The following is a 23,526-nucleotide window of genomic DNA, read 5'->3' on the forward strand; positions in this document are numbered from 1 at the left end:
CCTGGGAAGCCAGGGGGACTGTTGGCCCCCTAGAAGAGGGGGTAATGTCATGGTTTCACCCCTCAGGGTGCCTGGGAGGCAGTTACTGACAGCATGGCTGTCCAATCTGGTACAGAGGTGTGCTGAAGCTGTCGGTACTTTGATGGAAAGCATGGCCATCCAATCTGGTACAGGGGTGTGCTGAGCTGTCAGTGTGTTGACTGAAAGCTCGACTAGCCAATCTGTGACTGGGAGGCATCGGCTGTATCAGGTGTTCACTATCCTGGGTAATTGCAATGCCTACTTAACTGAGCAGCTTCTCCCAGACCACTGTCAGACATACATTCATCTTGTGAGGTTTGTGCTCTGTGCTCTCCTGTGCCTTGTGTTCTGTTTGCTTGATCTCTTGCTTGACTTTGGACTTCATTCTGACCATCCGCCTGTTTACCCCCTTGTTAGGGTTGTGGATTGCACTAAATATAAAATATAAGGAAGTGCGATTGCAACCCGGGGTCCACCGTGCAGAGATGGAAAACTGCTGCTCAGTAATGGCGGATGCTATATCAAGGTATAAAAAAGGGGCACATGGGGTTAACTTCACCCAGTGAGTACCAAGGTGGACTCTGTTGCCTCACAGAGCCGCACGACCACCAAACATAAATGCCATAGCCTGTTAATGCTCACAGAGGTCGGCAATGTGAACACTGGTGTATTGTCACAGGACTCTGCCCCTAAGACACTGGGTTAGAGTCCCTCTAGACACACTAGTGCTTGGTACCGCAACTGTGGTGCCAGGAATAGATAAATAAAAGGATTAAGAACACAACGTGCACACAGCGCCGCACTGGCGGATGCCACTAACCGGCCGAAGCCTAAATCTGGAAAGTGCTGTATTAGCGCACGGCGCCGCTCTGACGGTCGCTGCAGTAGTTGAAGTTCAGTAGTGCCTTTTGCTGGACGGCACAATCTGGTGCTAAGTGTGGTGCTGAGGACTGGAAACACTGTGGCGCAAAGGCAATGCCACTACTAGGCGCTGACTCCAACTCTAATATCCCTATACCATGCGTATCCAAGGGAGCAGAGTTATATTGAGTCAGTCACCAGAACATGCATCCATCATCACACACACAACTACAAATTACTGTCTATACTAGCCGAGCGGCCATGCGAACCTTTTATAGCCGCGTCCTTCCAGGACCTTCCTGATGGTCCAATCGGAACAGGAACGGGACCTGAGCATGTGACCCCTGTACTCCAATGGGAGATTGAGCCACGGGCATGCTCAGTGGAGTGAAAAAGGGACTTAGTCCCAAGAGCTGCTCACCGCTGGCTAGAGCAGACTGCTATAGCTGAACCAGGGATGGCAGCAGCAACCAACTTGACAGCTCTAGCTGGAGCAAAGCAACGGGAATGACATCTTTGCTGAGCAGGCTCCTCTGTGGCCGGGACGGAATGGGAGACCGCAGCAGGCAAGGCTCGGGATTCCTCCTGGGCAGAGGGAGGAAGCCGATGCCTAACACCCCTTCAGATCTGATCCTTTAAACTCCTGGTACTCCGACCTTGAAATGTTTCATGTCTACACTTTTCTTTCTACCTTCTGCTTATGACGTACCCTCCTGGCTTCTGACCTTGGACTCCTTGATCACTCTGACTCACGGCTTGGCCATGAGACGTGACTAGCATCACAGGTAGGGGATCTGGTCAGTGATGGTAACCAGAGACCAAGCTAGTCCGGTGCCCCGTTGATCTGTTCCATAGCGAGAGACCTCTTAGAGCAGTGCAGGTAGAAGTAGGATTGGGAAAAAGCCAGACTAGTCTCATCTTTGAATATAGTCACCAACAGGGTCTTCTTACTAATCTTTCTCTGAAACACGAGAGCATTACAGAAAGAAATATACTTAGCTGTAATCATTCAACAAGACTCTGATTAATTCTGCCCAGTTGACAGGTTCTCTTTAACCTAAAGAATATTATTTTATTGTTATGTCCCTTAAAGAGAACATGTAATCAGGACTTTATACCCCAAACTAATGGCATATAGATGGGCTTTATTGCTGATTAAATCCTTATCTTGCTTGCAGAAACCTGTTTTGCTGTTTTAGAGAAATTCATGGTTGAAATTGTAGCTGATGAGTTCCAAGTGCAGTGGGGTGGACGTTACACTTACAGATCTCCTGCTTCCCTTCCTTCTCCTACCCACTGCCTGCCTCTTGTCTCTAACTGACAGGCCACTCATGCTTCAGAGACCTGGAAGTTAGAGGTGGGAAGCAGTTAGTTGGCAGAGAAAAGGCAGAGAGGCAGTAGAGGTGTATGTGCAATGTCCACCCCGCAGCATTTGCATCTCATTTGCTTCTACTATAGATTTCTCTAAAACAGCAAAATGGATTTGTACAAGAAAGGCAAGGATTTACATAGTGTACATGCCATTAGTTTGGAGTATGAAATTCAGATGACAGGTTATCTTTAAAGGTGAAAATTACATTTTATTTTTTTTTTGGGAGGAGGTCAAAATATAGAAAAGTGAATACCGTAATTAAAATGGAAGTGAATAAGTCGATAATAATAGAGAATGTATTTTTCTACGCAAACGGCAGTCAATTCATTACTACAGATAATACCTGAATAGAGAATTAAAGATTTATGAGATGAATATAAATCAATGAATTTCATGTAATAGAAACGAAAATCCCTGGATTAATTGTTTATAACTTTGAAAATGAATGCATCTAATTACACGATTAGCTTGTAATATCATTTCTAAACTTCTGAGGCCAAGAAGATATCACAAAATACAGCATAACGATAAGTGACAAGTGACAATAGTAAGAATCTCACACGCAGTCATTTGTTTGGTTTTGACTGAAAACCATACAAATAATGAATGGAAACCTATATTGACTGGAATAAGAAAGTCATGACAGAGGAGCATTGCTGGCTTAGTGGGTAAATGTTTGGAAATACTTTCAGATATTTGTACTATAAATGTTAGGATTTATATTACATTGGAATCACATACAATAAATCCCTTAGTTCTACTAAATTGAACTGTATGATACAGTTGGATTGTATGACTATCTAAATTTGGTTCTGTTGAATCGATCATGGAAGCCAATTGGGACCATAATACTGCACAAATGTTAAACTTCCCCCATATCATGTCCATATGGGACATTAAAGCTTCTGTGTAACTGAAATGCCCAGCAGTAATAGCAGTTTGATAGATGTGATGCATAAAGTTCTGCAAAGTTTGGTCAAAGCAATAACTATTTTTAAATTTTTGTATTTGCAGACTACAATTCAGGTTGGATTGTCAATCAACAGTTATTGAAATCCTTGCTCGTTGTAGGCTTAGGACTTCAGTGAGTGACCTAATATGTGACTACCAGTTAACTTTTTAGATATACTCAAAGAGAAACCAGGATCCAGTGGAGGCGCTTGCACAGTAGCATCTATCGGTACGTGTTAGATAATAATGCGCAGGTGCAGCCGACGGCGCCATTTTGATGGTGATTTTTGTTTCTTATCAACAGCGCAAGGTAATAGGCACTAACTGACAAGTGATGAAGCCATTTTGATGAAGTGACTTGTTTTTTTCAAATACGCACATTAGTATATTCGTTATGCAAACTAGTAGGCAGGTCACTAAGGGAGAAGTGACCTGTCAGTAGTCTGCATTATGAATATATAATCAGAGCACCTCATACATGAACCCTGCTTTTGAACACGAGCATATCATTAGCTAAAAACTGAAAATAAGGATTAAAAAATAAGCACAAGATGGATTTCAACAACAAAGGTATAATTTTATTCAATATAATGGCGTCAACATGACACTGTGTGTAGGTTACTATGCATAATCCTGCTGACAGGTTCCCTTTAACGATCATTGCAATATGACTTTGGAAATAAACTCAAATCAGAACTTTCTCCAAAATGAAAATAACTCAATTTGTGAATCGCTGTTACAGGGTTTTCTCTGGACGCTAGTCAATATGTTTCTGAATTCTGAACCATAAAGGGGTTATCAAAATGTTTAAAAATCCTTATATTCACCTCCCTGGCCCCACTGATACTCACCATCACTCGTTTGGCCCTCATTGCATCTTTTGATTGCTTCTACGGGTGCTGAAATCCCTGAGCTTCTCACACTTAGCCGGGACTCCCGGCTCTGACGAGTCTCAAGATGGTTTTGTGCATGCAATTGGAAGGTCACAGTGTATGTCACGGCATCATGATGTCATGAGTCATGACCTGTCACGCTTTTACAGAAGCTTCTTAGATCTCATTTGAGCCGAAAGTCCCAAACTGGATTTTTCAGCGTCAGCGGTAGTGATAGAAGATGCGTTGAGGATCACACAAGTGATGGTGAGAAGCAGAGGGCCAAAGAGGTGTGCGATTAGTAGAGTATTAGGATTTTTTTCATTTATTTTCTTCATATCACTTATTGTGCTCTATATTTCTGGAGAGATCTGGGAGCATAATAATGGACGTTTAATTTTCAGACAATAACTTCTCTAAGAATCATATTTTCTGGCAAAATTTGATCTAACCGGGTAATTAGAAATTTGCCTAATCTGCACATCTCTAGATCTCTAGTTATCACTTATACTTTGAATGGGTTGCTTTCATCAAGAAGCCCTTTCAAAAGGAACCCATCAGGACAATTTTGATAGTGAAACCAGTGGCATGCTGCATGGTTGAATAGTGTTGGTGCCGAGAAATTAAGCTCTGAAACCTCATAGAAGTGCATTGGGGAATGCCATTACAATAAGAGGGTATGGCCATGCCACAAATGCAGCTCCATCCTGATTTTCTTATAGCTTTCATACTTGATTTCTCAGCACCGGAACATCAGATTATTACAAAACAGCTGTCATTTTTATAAATATCAAAAGACAGACCAGCACATCCAAACAGAAAACAAGTGTGAACAGGTGCTTTCTAAGGCTAAGTTCACAATTGTGTATATGTGTGCAGTGTATCATCTGCATGCACAAACACATGCCAAAACACATGCAAATGCATGCTAACGCATCGTTGTTTATTCCCCATTTTCAGTTCCAGCAGGAAACCTGCTGGAAGTGGATCCGAGTATTTCAATTACAAAAAATATTTTTCTATTGTTCTCATGGCGATTGCAGATGCTGACTCTCGATTTTTCGCCGTGGACGTTGGCTCATTAGGATGAGGAAATGACTCACAGACTTTCAAAATCTCTGACATGTGCCAACGTTTGTATGGGAATAAATTCAATTTTCTACAGCCATGACCTCTTCTGAACACTGAAGGACCACCAATGCCATTTGTTGTGGTTGGGGATGAGGCGTTTCAAATGTATGCCAACCTTATACCAAACGGATTTACAACTACCGACTGACAAGGACACGAAGAACTGTGGACTGTGCCTTTGGTTTGTTGGCATCTAAATGGTGCATTTTGGGAACACCCATCAGTCTAAAAACAGAGACAATTGATGATGTTGTGAAAGTGTGTGTTGTTCTGCACAAATACATCCTGGCGAAAGAGCGACCCAACTTAGAACCTGGTGAACCTGTTGACGCATGCGGATCTATTCGGATCAAACACTGCGCACAGATATGCAAATGTGAAACCAGCCTAAGAGTAGCCATCTCCATATATAGCCAACAAATAAAGTAGCATTCTGTAGCATCATAGCCTGCAAACACGAAATATATGAAATTTAAATTGCATTACTGCTCTAGAAAATTAGAAAAATGACAGTTTTTTTATATGTGTATTCGTGGGCTCTCTGACTGAGCACTCCACCGCTCAGCCTCAGGTGTTTTTAATTACAGCAGGACCCTACCTTCCCATATAAATGTGGGTATTAGCCCAAGTGAGGATTCACTCAAGCAGATTCCCAGCAATGAGAATTGCCTTATCGTGGATGCCGGGTACACATGAATTGGCCAATTTTGCGCTAAGTATTCTCAATTTTTCTACTTTCTAGAGCAGTAATGCAATTCAAATTTCAGATACTTCATGTTTGCATGCTATAGCGCTTTATTTGTCATTTTTATAGTCAGTCTAGGACATATTCAGCCACTAGTTTCTGTAGCAAAATTGTCATAAGTTTTCTTTTATGTGATATTTAAAATGCTTTCCACTTCTAGAAAAGTGAACCCCCACATCGCTGCTCGAGACTTTGTGTTTTGGCTGTACATGTGATGACACTTCAAACGCTCATATCACCCCTATAGGCAAACAGGGAGCTCAGCAGCTCATTGTATCTATACTGGTGATATCATATCACTGCTGCAACTAACACACAGAGACTGGATCATCAGTGGAGAGACACCACTGCCCTGGGGGAGAAAGAGTACTATCTATTATTTTCCATAACCAGAATCGTTTGGGGTCCACTTTAATAAAAGTGGAAAATTCTTTTAAAGTGAACCGGTCAGGAGGATTTAGCACTATAAAGTAAAGCCATGGCCATAATGGCACTGTAGAATCACACCGCGCACGCGTTTCCCACTTCAATGATGGCAGTGGAGTGAAATTTCACAAAGGCGCCAAGTCACTGTATAATAGGTGACCACTAAATAAATCACAGGAGGCTGGTAGATAGGCAGAGAAACAGAAGAAGACCTTTCCGCATTGGCCTGCCCTGCTATATACCTATGCACAGAAGACGTCATTAGATAAAAACTTTAGAGGATGATTGTTCAACAACCACCTTTCACAGCAGGCCTCAGGTTATTCAGCATCACAGTGCCCATATGGCTATGGCTTTACTTTATAGTGCTAAATCCTGCTGACAGGTACTCTTTAAGGGTTTATTCCTAACTTCACAGATGAGTGTTGTTGGATAGTGCTTGTAAATAAAATCACATTTGCAGTTTACATTTAGTTAAAATTTTCAGCGTTTTTGGCAGCTTAAAAGCTGCACTTACAAGCTAAGTAGAAAAGAGCTTGAAAGCTCTGTGCATGTTTTGGCCACCAATTCCAATGAGCTGTATACAAAAGAAAAGAAAAAGAAAAATACTTCAAGGACAGATAGAAACAACCATTTGTTACTCAGATCACCATATGTATTTCTGTAATATCTACACATTTAATTTGTTGAAGTGGGCACTGTGGTGCTTTATAGAAAAAAAACATTGCTTTTTAAAGGGAAGGTGCCATCCCAAAAAAAATTTTTCAGCAGTTGAAAAAATGTAAAGAATTAATGTTTACATTTTCTTAAAAAATATTATCATTTGTTTTTAATTTTGTAAAATATGAAAAATAATTTTAAAAAGTTTGGCATTTCCACTTGTTAACACTAGGGGGAGCAGCTACTGAAGTTTGGCACAAAAACCTAGTGTACAACTAGCTCACATTACTGTCCTGCAGTAATTATGGGTGTACAGTGTCCATGATATTTGATTTTGATATATGATCATGCCCTAAAATGGACACTGTATGGGCGGAATCTGCTGACATGGGTGTGGTGTCACTCCTCTCCTCCCCTACTGGGTGCTTGCTAAGGGAAAAGAGAGGATGACATTTAGGAACACAGTGAGCAGCCATTTTGATGGGGCCTGCAAAGTTATACTGACTGTCTTTTCATGTAAAGTCTGGATCGATCAGAACAGGTCATCAATCAGCAGAAATGTTTCCTGGATTTCTGTGGAGCAGACAAGAAGACGGTCCATCCATGTGTATAAAACACAGCGCTCTATGTACAATCCCTGGCACCAAACAGGGTGCCCCCCACAGACCAGCACACTGCTCTCCTGAAATACTCTGTGCTGCTGTCACCCTACTCCTTCCCCCATACATCTCCCTCTGTGACCCCCCCATAGACCAGCACACTGCTCTCCTGAAATACTCTGTGCTGCTGTCACCCTGCTCCTTCCTCCATATATCAGGCCCCTGTCACCTCGCTTTCACACATCGCCAGGACAGGATCTGAGGAGAGGAATGGGTTCTTCGGTCATCGAGGATGGCAGGCAGCAAGGATTCTGGGAGCAGGGTGACAGCAGCACAGAGTATTTCAGGAGAGCAGTGTGCTGGTCTATGGGGGCACAGAGAGAGATATATGGTGGAGGGAGCAGGGTGACAGCAGCACAGAGTATTTCAGGAGAGCAGTGTGCTGGTCTATGGGGGGCACACAGAGAGATATATGGTAGAGGAAGCAGAGTGACAGCAGCACACAGTATTTCAGGAGAGCAGTGCGCTGGTCTATGGTGGCACAGAGGGAGATGTATGGGGGAGGAGCAGGGTGACAGCAGCACAGAAATCCAGGAAACATTTCTGCTGATAGATGGCCTGTTCTGATCCAGACTTTGTATGCAAAGACCCCATTCCCCTCCTCAGACTCTGTCCTGGCGATGTGTGAAAGCGAGGCAACAGGCGCAGTCCTGGGTGACACTGGGAAACAGGCTGGGGGGGAATGGAGCCATACAGTAACGATAAAAATGAGACCCCTCTCTTCAGCTGCCTCACCAGCCCTCCCCTGACTGCACCTAACTATTACCCCTCACCCGTGTGCAGGTGCTCAGCCAGAATCACCCTAGAATGGGTCCCCTTTTAGCAGATCACAAATAATACCGCCATATACTTCACACACAATGCCGCCATATAGATCATACACAATACCACCATGTAGATCACACATAAAACCAGCAGGGTGACAGCAGCACAGAGTATTTCAGGAGAGCAGTATCACACAGCAGAGAATTAGATACACGGCTCAGCAGACAGTATCACACAGGAGAGGATTAGATACACGGCTCAGCAGACAGCATCACACACAAGAGGATTAGATACAGGGTTCAGCAGTCAGTATCACACGAGAGGATTAAATACACGGTTCAGCAGTCAGTATCACACAGGAGAGGATTAGATACACGGTTCAGCAGTCAGTATCACACAAGAGAGGATTAGATACACGGTTCAGCAGTCAGTATCACACAGGAGAGGATTAGATACAAGGCTCAGCAGACTGTATCACACAGGATAGGAATAGATACACGGCTCAGCAGACAGTATCACACAGGAGAGGATTAGATACACGGTTCAGCAGTCAGTATCACACAGGAGAGGATTAGGTACACGGCTCAGCAGACTATCACACAGGAGAGGATTAGATACACGGCTCAGCAGACAGTATCACACAGGAGAGGATTAGATACATGGCTCAGCAGACAGTATCACACAGGAGAGGATTAGATACACGGCTCAGCAGTCAGTATCACACAGGAGAGGATTAGATACATGGTTCAGCAGTCAGTATCACATGAGAGGATTAGATACACGGTTCAGCAGTCAGTATCACACAAGAGAGGATTAGATACACGGTTCAGCAGTCAGTATCACACAGGAGAGGATTAGATACACGGCTCAGCAGACTGTATCACACAGGATAGGAATAGATACATGGCTCAGCAGACAGTACCACACAGGAGAGGATTAGATACACGGTTCAGCAGTCAGTATCACACAGGAGAGGATTAGATACACGGCTCAGCAGTCTATCACACAGAAGAGGATTAGATACACAGCTCAGCACACAGTATCACACAGGAGAGGATTAGATACATGGCTCAGCAGTCAGTATCACACAGGAGAGGATTAGATACATGGCTCAGCAGTCAGTATCACACAGGAGAGGATTAGATACATGGCTCAGCAGACAGTATCACACAGGATAGGATTAGATACACGGCTCAGCAGTCAGTATCACACAGGATAGGATTAGATACAAGGCTCAGCAGTCAGTATCACACAGGATAGGATTAGATACACGGTTCAGCAGTCAGTATCACACAGGATAGGATTAGATACATGGCTCAGCAGGCAGTATCACACAGGATAGGATTAGATACACGGCTCAGCAGACGGTATCACAGGAGACAGTGTTACAGATATGCCCACACTGGTGTAACTTCCCCCCCATACACTAGACTATGGGCTGTATATGTCACTATAAAAGCAAAGGTGTCAGATTACCGGAGATCACTGGGGCTGTGTGTGAGTGAGGAGGCGGAGACAGAGCAGGAGGACAGTGGAGCTGGAGCAGGAAGCACGGTGCAGAAAGTGGAGCTCAGCAGATAGCACTGGGCTACAGTAAAATGGCACCCAGCCACACCTACAGCAGTGACTGGTGCAGCCCACAGGGGCGTGCCCAGTTCACTGCTAATGAGGCTGCATGGTGGGGTCGGGAACCGACCGCAGTCTCCTATGTCCAGGGACGGCCATATTTGCAGACTGTATGAGTCCTCCACAGATCTGCAAATCAAGATGGCAGCGCCCAGTGGCTACATTAAAACATTATTACAAACAAACCATAAATCCTAGTTAGTACAACATTTGCTTTAACAACATGTTTTGTTACTTACTCTTTTTTTTTGCAAATTATATAAAATTGCGGCACCTTTCCTTTAAGTAAATACAATTTGATAAGAGGATACCGTAGAGGAGTTTATGGATATTGTTAGGATTTTAGCTCTGAAATGTTAGTCCGCAGGTGCAATGTCCAGAGCATTTTATATCTTTCTCATTAATATTGCATTACAAAGTTAATGAAACATTTGGGTGAATATATTATAAAATAATGAAGGCGTTATTGTTAGTTTTCCTGCACTCAATTATGCTAATCAGCATCTGTTATTGTGTGATGTGTTTCTAAAGGTTACAGAGCAATGCCGAGAGAGAGGAAAGGCTACCAAGTATTGCAGCAGGTTAGGAACACAGTCAAGATTCATTCTGGATTAATGCAAACTCAAGTCTATAGTAACCCTACATCTTGATGATGGGAATTTAGCCATCTAGATGATAAATATGTCCTCTCTTATAGATGCCCTTATAATTGTAAAGGAATCACTGCACCCAGTAAACATCTTCAGCTCTCTTAACATCTCTGTTTTTAGTAATTGCTTCCATTCTCCTGTTAGTTAACATCTAAAACAACATAAACTTAATTTTGCTTTTCTACTGTTATTCCTCCAGCATATTTTAACAGCAATAGACGCTGGGAGAAAGTGATCTTCCTCTGTGGAATATGGTGATAAGGCTCCTATTTTACACTATCCAACATATTGAAAAGGGTCTTTTCTATCCGCTGATAAGTAGAGATGAGGGAATATTTCAATGGTCGGTTCGACTCACAATCGCTGAATTTGTAATATTCGCGGATTTAATCGTTAATTAAATCACCAAATATAGCCGAATACACAGCACAAAAGCTGCTGTTTCCAAAGCTGTGTGACAGCATGGGAAACACCAGCATAGCACTTGTGATCAGTGGTGAAATAATTTCTGCCAGTCAGAGAGTCGCAGTTTCCATGATGTCAGAAGACGGCGTGAGCGCTCAGAGGTGATCGAAGGTATACAGTCTATCTTCGGTCACTGGTGTCAACTGATGGGACTACAGCTCCCATCAGCTGACACCTGCTGCTGCTAATAACAGTGAGAGCAGGAGCGGCGAATGGGAGTACTTATCAGCCACTCCTGCACTATGCGATGTAAGTAAATAATTGAAATTCTCCCGGTGAACCTGCCTCTGCACTGTGCGACTTTCTCATGGTGCTAGCGGGTATCTCATCAAGGTCACCGCAGTTCAGCCCAGCTGGGAACGCAGCCTTAGTGACATCGCCGCTAGTCACTGAGGCTGAACTCGCAGCAGTTCAGTCACCAGTGCTTCTCAGCCTGGATGGTCGCATCTTGGCAGGGATAATGTTGTTTTATTATTTTTGGTTTATTACAGGAGAACAAGGGCTTCAATGGAATTAGGTGAGGTTGTAAGTATGGTTTAATTAAGATTAATAAAGGATTCTGTAAATTGTCTCTTTAGAGAGGAAGAGGACTAGTACTCTAGTGCCACTTATTGGAAATAGCAATCCTAAAAGCCGATGTCAACCCTTTAACGAGCCTTGTTACATGACTTAGGATAAAAGCCAAACCAGAATCTCAATTTGCAGACAGTATGTTTCGGGGTACTGCCCCTCATCAGTTCAAAGTGTGAGATCTGGTTAGGCTGTGTGAAAGGCATCTGACAGATATCCAAGAAGTATCATTTCTCCTTGTGGAGAATGCCATGCTAAGCATGCCGAGATGAGGAGACTTAAAGCCGCAATGCTCCTTTGGGAAATATGCAAATTGTCTCTTCAGACAAGAGGAGGATTAGAACTCTAGTGCCACCTATTGGAAGTAGCAATTCTAAAAGTCAATGTCGACCCTTTAACGATCATTGTTACATGACTTAGGATAAAAGCCAAACCAGAATCTCAATTTGCAGACACTGTGTTTCGGGGTACTGCCCCTTGTCAGTGCAAAGTGTGAGATCTGGTTTGGCTGTGTGAGAGGCATCTGACTGATATCCAAGAAGTATCATTTCTCCTTGCGGAGAATGACATGCTAAGCATGTCGAGATGAGGAGACTTAAGACCGCAATGCTCCTCTGGGAAATATAAAAAGGCTTTTATCCTAAGTCATGTAACAAGGCTCGTTAAAGGGTCGACATTGAATTTTAGGATTGCTACTTCCAATATGTGGCACAAGAGTTCTAGTCCTCTTCCTCTCTGAAGAGACAATGTGCATATTTCAAAAAGAATCATTGCGGCTTTAAATCTCCTCATCTTGGCTTGCTTAGCATGTCATTCTCGGCAAGGAGAAATGATACTTCTTGGATATCGGTCAGACTCCTCTCACACAGCCAAACTAGATCTCACACTTTGCACTGACGAGGGGCAGTACCCTGAAACAGTGTTTGCAAATGCCTTTCATGTGGTACTAAAGGGTTTCTAACCTTACTAAACCAATTAATCCCTTCATGACATGTGCCGTACATGTACATCGCATGTCTTGTCCCTCCCTTTGATTTGGGCTCTGGCACATCTTTCCTAGCTTTGAACAGCTGACATAACAGCCGCTGGTGGAATTGCAATCCATCCACGGCTGTTAACACCAGCATTTAACAATCTCATACACCTGCATTTAATGTGATTGGGTCGGAAACTTGTCACTAATCCCACCCATTGGCGCCCATGTCACATGACTGTGGATCACCGATCAGTTGGCATAGCAACTCGGGGTCTGAAGGAGACTCCTGTGATTGTCATTGCCAGGTTGCTATGAGCACCACCCAGCAGTCATCACTCCATAGCAAGTGAGCATTTCTGCTACACACAGGCGATCTGATCATCGCCTGTGTGTAGCAGAGGCGGTCAGATAACTGCAGCTTCTAGTCTCCCTTGGAGACTATTGAAGCAGGCAAAAAAAGTTTAAAAAGAAAGCAAAATCTAAAAGTACAAGTCACCCCCCTTTCACCCCATTCAAAATCAAACAGTTAAAAAAAATTAAAAATACACATATTTGGTATGGCAGCATTCAGAATTGCCTGATCTATCAATGTGAAAAAAGAATTAATTCGATCGTTTTTTTGGTCGCCGCAACATTGCATGTAATAATGAGCCATCAAAAAATCTTAACCACACCAAAATAGTATCATTAAAAATGTTAGCTCGGTACACAAAAATAAGCCCTCACCCAGCCCCATATCACGAAAAATGGAGATGCTACGGGTCTGGGAAATTGACGCTTTTTTTTAAAACAAGTATTAGATTTTTTTCACAGTTTAAATAAGAACCTGTACATGTTTGGCATCTACGAACTTGTAATTACCTGTAGAACAATAATGGCTGGTCAGTTTTAGCATTTGGTGAACATGGTAAAAAAAATCCAAAAAAAAGTTATGGAATTGAACTTTTTTTCCAATTTTACCGCACTTGGAATTTTTTCCCATTTTCGAGTACACAATATGGTAAAACCAATGGTGTCATTCAAAAGTACAACTCATCCTGCAAAAGACAAGCCCTCACATGGAAAAATAAAATAAGTTATGGCTCTGGGAGAAGGGGAGAGAAAAACGGAAATGCATAAACAAAAAAGGGCTGCAGCTTGAAGAGGTTAAATAATTTAAAAATATGATGTGGGGACCCTTATTACATAACCAGCTTATGGAAAAGCAGACAAGTGCAGGCTTTTATTATCAGACTGGGAAGGTCCCTGGTTGTTGGGCCCTTCCAAGCTAAAAAGTTAAATTCTGGCATTTCACATCTGCTCTTCCCGATTGGCCTGGTGCATTGGTAATCGGGGTGATGGTTTAATGGGTCAATGTCAGCTGTGTAACGTCAGGTGGCATTAAGCTCATTAATTAATATGTCTATCAGACACCCCCATTACTAACCCAGTAATTTAAAAGAAAGACACACAGAAAAAATAATTTATTTTAAAAAACACTCCCTCACACCTCGCTCAGCAATTCATAAAAAAAACTATAAAGATCCAAAGTAGTCCAAAAACAGTAACCTGAAAAACCATAAAAAAGAGAGAATTCAATAAAGAGTAAAAACACTCCCTCATTCACCAATTTATTATAAACAATAAAGAACAATGCTCCATAGGTTGCAGAAATGAATCAGAGCTGCTGGCTCCAGCGAGATAGATAGATTCAAGTGCAGCAGCACATTTAGTGCACCAAGCTCTGTTTATAATGAATATATGAATTTTGAACCACATTACTGCTATATAATAATAAATTAGAGGTGGACTCCTTTGCTTTTTTGGCATATAATTTAAGTAACAGCAGTTTGCATGCAAACATTATCTTGTCAGGAAGTAATTGTCCACTTTATGATAGATAGATGGATCAATATTATATAGATAGATATTATATAGATAGATATTAGATAGATAGATAGATAGATAGATAGATAGATATGTAAGGAGATAGACTGGACCGTGGGTACTTACATGCCGGGTCCAGAACTAGGAAGTTGGCATCCTCTGTTCCCAGGGGAAGCCTGAGTGAGGAGGACCTTCCCCTGCTGCAGGAGGGAAGGAGGAGATGGACAGAGCTTCCTGCTGACAGGAGGGGGCAGGGAGAACCTAGAAAGAGAGCGCAGCCACAAGAGTATAAGAAAGAAAAGCGCACAAAGGACTGCAGTTTGGTGCAAACGCATAGCAGCGCGCAGAACGGCGAGCGGAGAGCTTGGCTGCCCCTTCCCCCACCAAGTACAGGCACTGCAGCAGGGTCCGACCGGCCACAGATGGACCGCTACCAGGAGAGAAGTCAGGTGAAGGACAGAGCAGAGCTGTGCACACAGGACAGAGCAGAACCGCCGTGTAGCAGCCACAGAGAGAGAAGTGTTCCATCCGGGGAGCACTAGCATTGTGCAGTCCAGTGACTGTCATTCCCTGTTGCCAGCAGCGGGGACCAGAGGGGGATAGGAATGTGCAGGGTGTGCTGGTGACTACCAGAAAGCAAGATGCAGAATGTACCATATCTGTGAGTACAACACACGTGCCCCATAAGAGTGACCGGGGACAGGACAGACACTTGCACCCTGACTGGGCCATTAAATACCTACCGAGCCACGTTGGGCTTGTACAAGACCGTGACTCATATTACCATCAGCCACATTGGGCCCGCTTGACTGAGACTGTCAGGAGAGTTGTGCAAGAGTCACGTCGGGCATAGACAGTACCGTGGCCCATACCCTTGTAGGCATCTGCAGTACATGGACTAGGGGCAGTGGAAAGTACCAGAGACCGACCACTGTTACCAGAAGAAGGGGTATTGTTTGCTTGCTGTACCCCATTAAAAAGGACACTGCGCCAGCCGTTGTCGGCGCTATTGAGTTCGCAGCAGGAGCTGCAGTTTAAGGACTTCCTGACATCAGTGCTATTGAACAGCTGTTATTTTGAACCGTAGTTCTTCACCCTTAAGAATATCCTTTGATTCACTGTACTGTTTGTCTCCCCTGTATAACCCTTTGTCGCCCTACATCCTTTTCCATTCATGCTGTTTAACCCTTTACCTCCCTGCGTGGAGTATTGCCCTGTAAATAAACCTTTTAACCCTTGCTCTGCCTGCATCTCGCCACTGCATCCTACGTTCCTGCTGGTTACCTTACAGATAGATAGATGATAAATAGATCGAAAATAGATAGAGATATAGATAGATAATACATAGATAGATACAGTTGTGCTCAAAAGTTTACATACCGCAGCAGAATTTTTTCTTTCTTGGCCTTTTTTCAGAGAATATGAATGATATCACCAAAACTTTTTCTCCACTCATGGTTAGTGGTTGGGTGAAGCCATTTATTGTCAAACTACTGTGTTTCTCTTTTTAAGGGCATGTAAACTTTTAATCAAGGTCTTTTGGATGTTTTGGGTTGTCATTAGGATTTAAAAAGAGAAAACACAGTAGTTTGACAATAAATGACTTCACCCAACCACTAACCATGAGTGGAAAAAAAGTTTTGGTGTTATCATTCATATTCTCTGAAAAAAGGCAAAGAAAGCAAAAATTCTGCAGGTGTATGTAAACTTTTGAGCACAACTGTAATAGATAGAGATATAGATAGATATTAGATAAATAGATATGAGATAGATAGATAATAGGTAGATAGAGAATAGAGATAGATAATAGATAGATAGATAGATAGATAGATAGATAGATAGATAGATAGATAGATAATAGAGATATAGTTAAATAGATAGATGAATAGATGTTGGATACATATCTCAGCCTGTGTACAGATTGTATACAGTAGTGTCTGATCGGTGTGATCTCTATAAAATATAGATGATATGATTAATTTAATGCCGTCTGTCCCTAACAGACAGCCCCTTCTGTTTGTGTGACAGAAGCGCGGAGAACTCCTTCAGCTTATTGTCACTGACCTTTGTAAAGCTGTATATCATTTTCTGGGGCCCTTAGTTTGTTTTCTCCTCTCCCACAGGGCAGCAAATGACAGTCCTGCTCTACCTTCTGCAGCTGTGTGTCACTTGTAATGCACCATTTTGCACCTTTATTTTGTGCTTGCTGTGCTGTTCCATAGCAACATAGCACTGCATGCTGTGCAAAGGTCTTCTGTAGTTACGTCCACCGGGAGCTATTAATATGTTATGGTCGAATTGCTGCTAAACTTGTGTGGCTCTTTGTTTTGGCCGCATAGCCGGCTGAGCACCACACGAGCTGCCTGCCACTGCCATTCCAGCTTAGATGAACACATCTAACTAATATGCATAGAAAGTAGAAAAAAAATATTTTATTAATTACCTTCTCTCATTTACCAAAATTTCGCAGAGTAAGTCTTAGACACTCTGACACCCCAAGGGGATTTATCTATCAATTCCAGCAGAAATATCTAACTAGCCTGCGTGAAAACTCTACATGGCGGATTGAGTCGTATGAGATTCATTGCGTTGCTCTTTAGACCTAGTCACTGTAGTGTGAAGCAAGGATAAAACACAATAAACAATGAGGAAAATTCTAATTAGTTATCTTCACATTCCCCTAGAAAGATTAAATTGTAGTCTAAATTCTAATGAGTTCCAGTACAGTTCAATAGTAACTTTGAGATTGCATAGTAACATCTGTGATTTCTTCTCATTAATTGAAAAGATTACCATGATTATTTGTGACTCGAGCGACGTTCTAGTGAAGGCTCGTTCAATCAATAAATTATTTCTCGCGTGCTAGATGCGTAATTCGCGGTCACGTTTTAAGTATCTTAAGAGGTAATTATGGTTTGCGACCTGATTATTGCATTTTTAATGTTGAACACTGTATTACTGTATTATAGATTTGAGCAGAATATTCCGGCAGGCGAGAGCGAGCAGGATTCACATTGAAAGGTCTCCTTGTTTTCACCAAGGCATGCTATGTAATTGTTGAGCATCATCTATTCTAGAGAGAGGATCTGTCACTTGCTATAGATATGTACTATTATTTTGCTTATCTGGTGTAAGTTCCACTGTTTTCCTGAATCCAACAATGGTTTTCTTTTGTTCCTGGGACTCTCCATTCTGAAGATATGGCTTCTTTCCTAGCTATAAATTGTCTTGTTAGCTAACTGGGTATGATACTCAAAAAGACTCTTACAGAGAGCAGTTGGTGACCTTGCTCCCGCTTTGCTAAAATATTAGATTTATTGTCGGGGAAGATGTGGCCTTATCTTAGGATGAGAGAGGAGCAGGAATAAAGGAGAACAACTTCAAATTCAAGAGAAAAAAAGACTTTTGCTAAAGATAAAAAAAAACTGGGTGCAGCAGCTCTGACACAATCAGAGTTTTTAAATTTAGCAGTGCAGCAGAGCTGAGAAAGTTAACCACGCCCACACCAGGCTCTCAGTGTACATAGATATAGACAGTGAGCTTCTTATCACAGAAGGGGTGGAGTCAGACTAGGGCTTATGCATTGCTCTAGTCCAAGCAATGATAATCACTAAGTGATTAAACCTTCAGTCTATGTAAACAAAAGCACACATAGTTGAGTTCAGTGTTTAAACTCTACCTCATGCTGTCATCTTCTTACATAGCACAAATCTACTGAGAGATTCCCTTTAAGGCACCTTTAAAGTATATTTTTGAATCCTGTGACAACATTTTGTGCATTTCTGTTTATTTAAAGGGACACAGTCAGCAAGGGATAGAAGTAGGGTACCAGTCATTGGTTGATCATGACCCTTTGTATGCCTGAACTCTAGGGTTGATGAAACAGCTTAATTGCTCAAATACCACATGTAATATATATTAAAAAAAGCAAGTTAAAAAAAATCATATTAAAAAATCATACCAATTAGAATCATTTCAGAACTTTTTTCACCTTTAAATTCACCCACAATCTATACGAATTCATTAAGAAATAACATGAAATCATTTCAATATTTAAAAATAGCAAAACTAAAATAATGAAGTTGCATAAGTGCAAACACCTTGTTAGCATTGAGAATGGAATGTAGTTGTGTTCAGAAAGAGGCAACTGCATTTAAACTCTTGTTAAATACTAGTAAGTACACAGCTGTCATAATTTGAAGTGATTCTGGTTAACCCCATCTAGAGTTTAGATGTTATAAAATAATTTTGCTGACATTTTCTTAGTTCCATTTTACAGTAAAAGCCATAGTCCATAAACAGCTTACAACACAGCAAAAGGATCTAATTATTGAAAGTTATCAGTCAAGAGAAGGGTACACAAAATGTCCAAGGCATTACTTATACTATGGCGCACTGTGATGAATGTCATCAAGAAGCACCTTAAATTTGGCACAATGCTGATTTACCTAAAACTGGACATTTCTCAAAAATGTATTAAAAAAAAATACGGTACAATTTGACCAGAAAGCTGCCAAGAGATCTCCAGCAACATTCACGGAGAAGCAGAAATATCTGGCAAATACTAGTTGTGTGCTGCATGTGACAACAATTTCCTGTACTCTTCATATGTCTGGCTTGTGGGAAAGGTGACAAGGTGGATTTTTTTTTTTTACAAAGAAAAACATTGGGCTATGTCTTGCCAAAGCCTACATCAAGTTAGGTTAAAGCATGTGGGAAAACATTTTATGGTCTGATGAGACCAAGGTTGAAATTTTTGGCCAGAATTCCAAGAAGTATGTTTGGTGCAAAGTCAGAAGAACACCATACCCACAGTGAAGCATTGTGGAAGGAGCATTATACTTTGAAGATGATTTTTGACAGCTAAAAGTGGGGCTTTAGTCAAGGAGAAGGGAATTATGAACAGTTCCAAAGAACAGTCAATTTTCTATAAAAACTTTCACACATCTACTTAGAGGCTGAAAATGATAAAAAAAAGTCACCTTTGAGCATGACAAAGCAACAGAAGATCACCAGTAGAAGATCAAAGTATAGGAATTGGCCTACCAGAGCCAAGACATGAATTCAATTGAAAATATGTGGATCAATCTGAAGAAGGTGCTGTACACAGGAGATGCCCTCACAATTTGGCAGATTTGGAGCACTACTGCAAGGAAGAATGGGCAAAGCTTGCCAATTCAAGATGTACTACACTGATAGACTCCTACCCAAAAAGACGGAATGCTGTAAAAAATTCAACTAAGTATTATATTAAATGTCTACATATTTATTTTTGAAGCACATTATTTTAGTTATTTATTTTTATTTTTCCATCAGAAAAGATTTGTTTCTTTGTCAGTTGAATTGTGCAAACTATGGGAGACAGTGAAGTTGGAAAAACTCTGAAATGTTTCTTCCTAGTATGATTTTTTTTACATGACCAAAACCTGGCTTTTTAACAAGGGTTTGTAGACTTTTCATCTTTTTTTATATATCTACCTCCCAGACAGATGCGGCTCCTGCAATGTCAGCGTGATGATCTCCAGTGGGTCATGTGATATTTTTATGACATGTAACTCTTGTAACCAATCAGTGGCTGCTGATGTGCTGCAGCATTCCGGCATTCTATAAGAGTGGATGTCATGTGACCCACTGGGAGTCAAAGAGCCAACATTGCAGGAGAGTCATCAGTCTGAGTGACAAGTATATGTTTTTTTACATGAGGCACTTGAATAGATAGGAAGGTATGGAGTATCTATGGCTGAAAGTATCAATGACTGAAAGTATGGAGTTTCTGTGATGGAGTGGTAGGGCAGTAGGAGTGGTGAGTAGTGCTTCTCTTTTGTTTTGCATTATTGGCTACTTTTAAATGTCTTAATAACTCTTTTTAAGCCATTGTATTAGGCATAACACATTGCATTGGTAATGCTTGGACTATTTCTATTTTGAGAGCACTAATGTTGGCTACTACATGGTCAAATATTATTTTATTTACTGCAGTTCAACATTTTCCCATTTAAAATAATAAAACCTACTGTATGAATAAAGCCTAATACAGATTTTTAGATAAAGAAACTGTTCTGCCTTCTAAAAGAAAACAAATACAAATAGGAACATAAGGTAATGCTCCTCACTCAGTTTCAGGATACTTGGAGGCCAGATATGTAGCTAATGTTAGTTTGAATGTATTGCAGATACAGTCGCTGCTATATTGGAATTACTGAGTCATCTTTTTTACAGTCTGACATTGAAGAGTTCTATGAAACTTCACTTGGAAGAATTTCACATTTGTTCTCCTTTCTTCCAGCTATCATAACTCTCTGCGTGTTACTAATAAGATCTTGTTATAGGCAACATGCACTGACAAGCAGAGACTCAAACATGCCAATGAGGGCCAGAACATCTTGCAGTACACTGGAAGATTGCCGATGGTATCAGATATAATGAAAATATAATCTTATAGTGGATCACTAATTTCAAAGTCTGAAACGTAAGATTGCCATAAAAAAACAATTACATAACAATTGTCAAAAAATTGTACACGTTTCCTACTTTAAGTTATACATTCTGTCCCTGTAAGATTTTACTTTGCAATAATCAATGTATTATGGACTACAGACCTATGCTGGTTGCATTTTGTTCTGACAGGTACATTTGGAGGATTTCTCATAGACTTGATAGTCAATTTGTTTCAGAAATTTGTATTGTACTTTCTGTCCTCATTCTCAGGGTCTTTTTTGGCCTGCGCATGACACTTCATGGCCCTTCTGTAAAACAAAGCTACAGATACAGCATTTTTTTACCATGTGTTAGCTATGCTATGATGTAGAAAGATATTTTAATACACAAAGCTGGAACTGGGTGCTTAACCCCTTCACCCCCAAGGGTGGTTTGCACGTTCATGACCGGGCCAATTTTTACAATTCTGACCACTGTACCTTTATGAGGTCATAACTCTGGAACGCTTCCATGGATCCTGGTGATTCTGACACTGTTTTCTCGTGACATATTGTACTTCATGTTAGTGGTAAAATTTCATTCAAATAACTTGTGTTTATTTGTGCGAAAAACGGAAATTTGGCGAAAATTTTGAAAATTTTGCAATTTTCCAACTTTGAATTTTTATGCCCTTACATCACAGAGATACGGCACACAAAAAACTTGATAACTAACATTTCCCACATGTTTACTTTACATCAGCACAATTTTGGAACCAAAATTTTTTTTTGTTAGGAAGTTATAAGGGTTAAAAGTTGACCAGCGATTTCTCATTTTTACAACACCATTTTATTTTTAGGACCACATCACATTTGAAGCCACTTTGAGGGGTCTATATGATAGAAAATACCCAAAAGTGACACCATTCTAAAAACTGCACCCCTTAAAGTGCTCAAAACCACATTCAAGAAGTTTATTAACCCTTTAGGTGCGTCACAGGAATTTTTTTGAATATTTAAAAAAAAATGAACATCTAACTTTTTTTCATAAAAAAAATACTTCAGGTTCAATTTTTTTTATTTTACCAAGGGTAACAAGAGAAATTGGACTGCAAAAGTTCTTGTGCAATTTGTCCTGAGTAAGCAGATACCTGATATGTGGGGGGGAACCACTGTTTCGGTGCATGGCAGAGCTCAGAATGGAAGGAGCGCCGTTTGACTTTTTCAATGCAAAATTGGCTGGAATTCAGATTGGACGCCATGTCACGTTTGGAGAGTCCCTGATGTACCTAAACAGTGGAAACCCCCTACAAGTGACCCCATTTTGGAAACTAGACCCCGCAAGGAACTTATCTAGATATGTGGTGAGAACTTTGAACCCACAAGGGCTTTACAGAAGTTTATAACATAAAGCCATACAATTAAAAAATCATATTTTTTCCACAAAAATGATCTTTTCACCCTCAATTCTTATTTTTCCAAGGGTAACAGGACCATAAAAGTTATTGTGCAATTTGTCCTGAGTACGCTGATACCCCACATGTGGGGGTAAACCACTATTTGGGCGCATGGCAGAGCTCGGAAGGGAAGCAGCGCCATTTGACGTTTTTGGCTGGAATTGAGATCGGACACCATGTCGCGTTTGGAAAACTCCTGATGTACCAAAACAGTGGAAACCCCCCACAAATGACACCATTTTGGAAACTAGACCCCCTAAGGAACTTATCTAGATATGTGGTGAGCACTTTGACCCCCCCAGTGCTTCACAGAAGTTTATAATGCCCGGGCGTGAAAATAAAAAATTCGTATTTTTTCCACAGACATGATCTTTTAGTCACCATTTTTTTTATTTTCCCAAGGGTACCAGGAGAAATTGGACCCCAAAAGAAGTTGTCCAATTTGTCCTGAGTATGCTGATACCCCATATGTGGGAGAAAACTACTGTATGGGCACACGTCAGGGCTCGGAAGGGAAGTAGTGACGTTTTGGAATGCAGACTTTGATGGAATCGTCTGCGGGTGTCATGTTGCCTTTGGAGAGCCCCTAATGTACCTAAACAGTGGAAACCCCCCACAAATGACCCCATTTTGAAAACTAGACCCACTAAGGAACTTATCTACATGTGAGGTGAGCACTTTGAACCCCCAAGGGCTTCACAGAAGTTTATAATGCCAGGGCATGAAAATAAAAAAATCGTATTTTTTCCAGAAACATGATCAATTAGTCCCCAATTTTTTCATTTTCCCAAGGGTAACAGGAGAAATTGGACCCCCAAAAGTTGTTGTCCAATTTGGCCTGAGTACGCTGACACCCCATATGTGGGAGAAAACTACTGTATGGACACACGTCGGGGCTCGGAAGTGAAGCAGTGACGTTTTGGAATGCAGACTTTGATGGAATGGTCTGCGGGTGTCATGTGCGTTTGGAGAGCCCCTGATGTACCTAAACTATTGAAACTCCCCACAAGTGACCCCATTTTGGACACTAGACCCCC

The 23,526-nt window shown here is 41.4% G+C and overlaps 1 protein-coding gene and 1 long non-coding RNA gene across 4 annotated transcripts in view; both read left to right on the forward strand.

Moving 5' to 3' along the window:
- The window catches only part of ROBO1 (roundabout guidance receptor 1), a 1,387,368-nt gene that overhangs the window by 140,192 nt on the left and 1,223,650 nt on the right, over positions 1-23,526 (forward strand). The gene's annotated exons all lie outside the window — the stretch shown is intronic.
- LOC141097514 (uncharacterized) lies at positions 12,669-14,298 on the forward strand. The gene is made up of 2 exons (XR_012233972.1): positions 12,669-13,096; positions 13,149-14,298. It is a non-coding gene; the product is annotated as an uncharacterized lncRNA (long non-coding RNA).

This window comes from Dendrobates tinctorius, unplaced genomic scaffold (assembly GCF_039654945.1).
Source record: "Dendrobates tinctorius isolate UK_male_01 unplaced genomic scaffold, ASM3965494v1 ptg000084l, whole genome shotgun sequence".
Classification (NCBI taxonomy): Eukaryota; Metazoa; Chordata; class Amphibia; order Anura; family Dendrobatidae; genus Dendrobates; species Dendrobates tinctorius.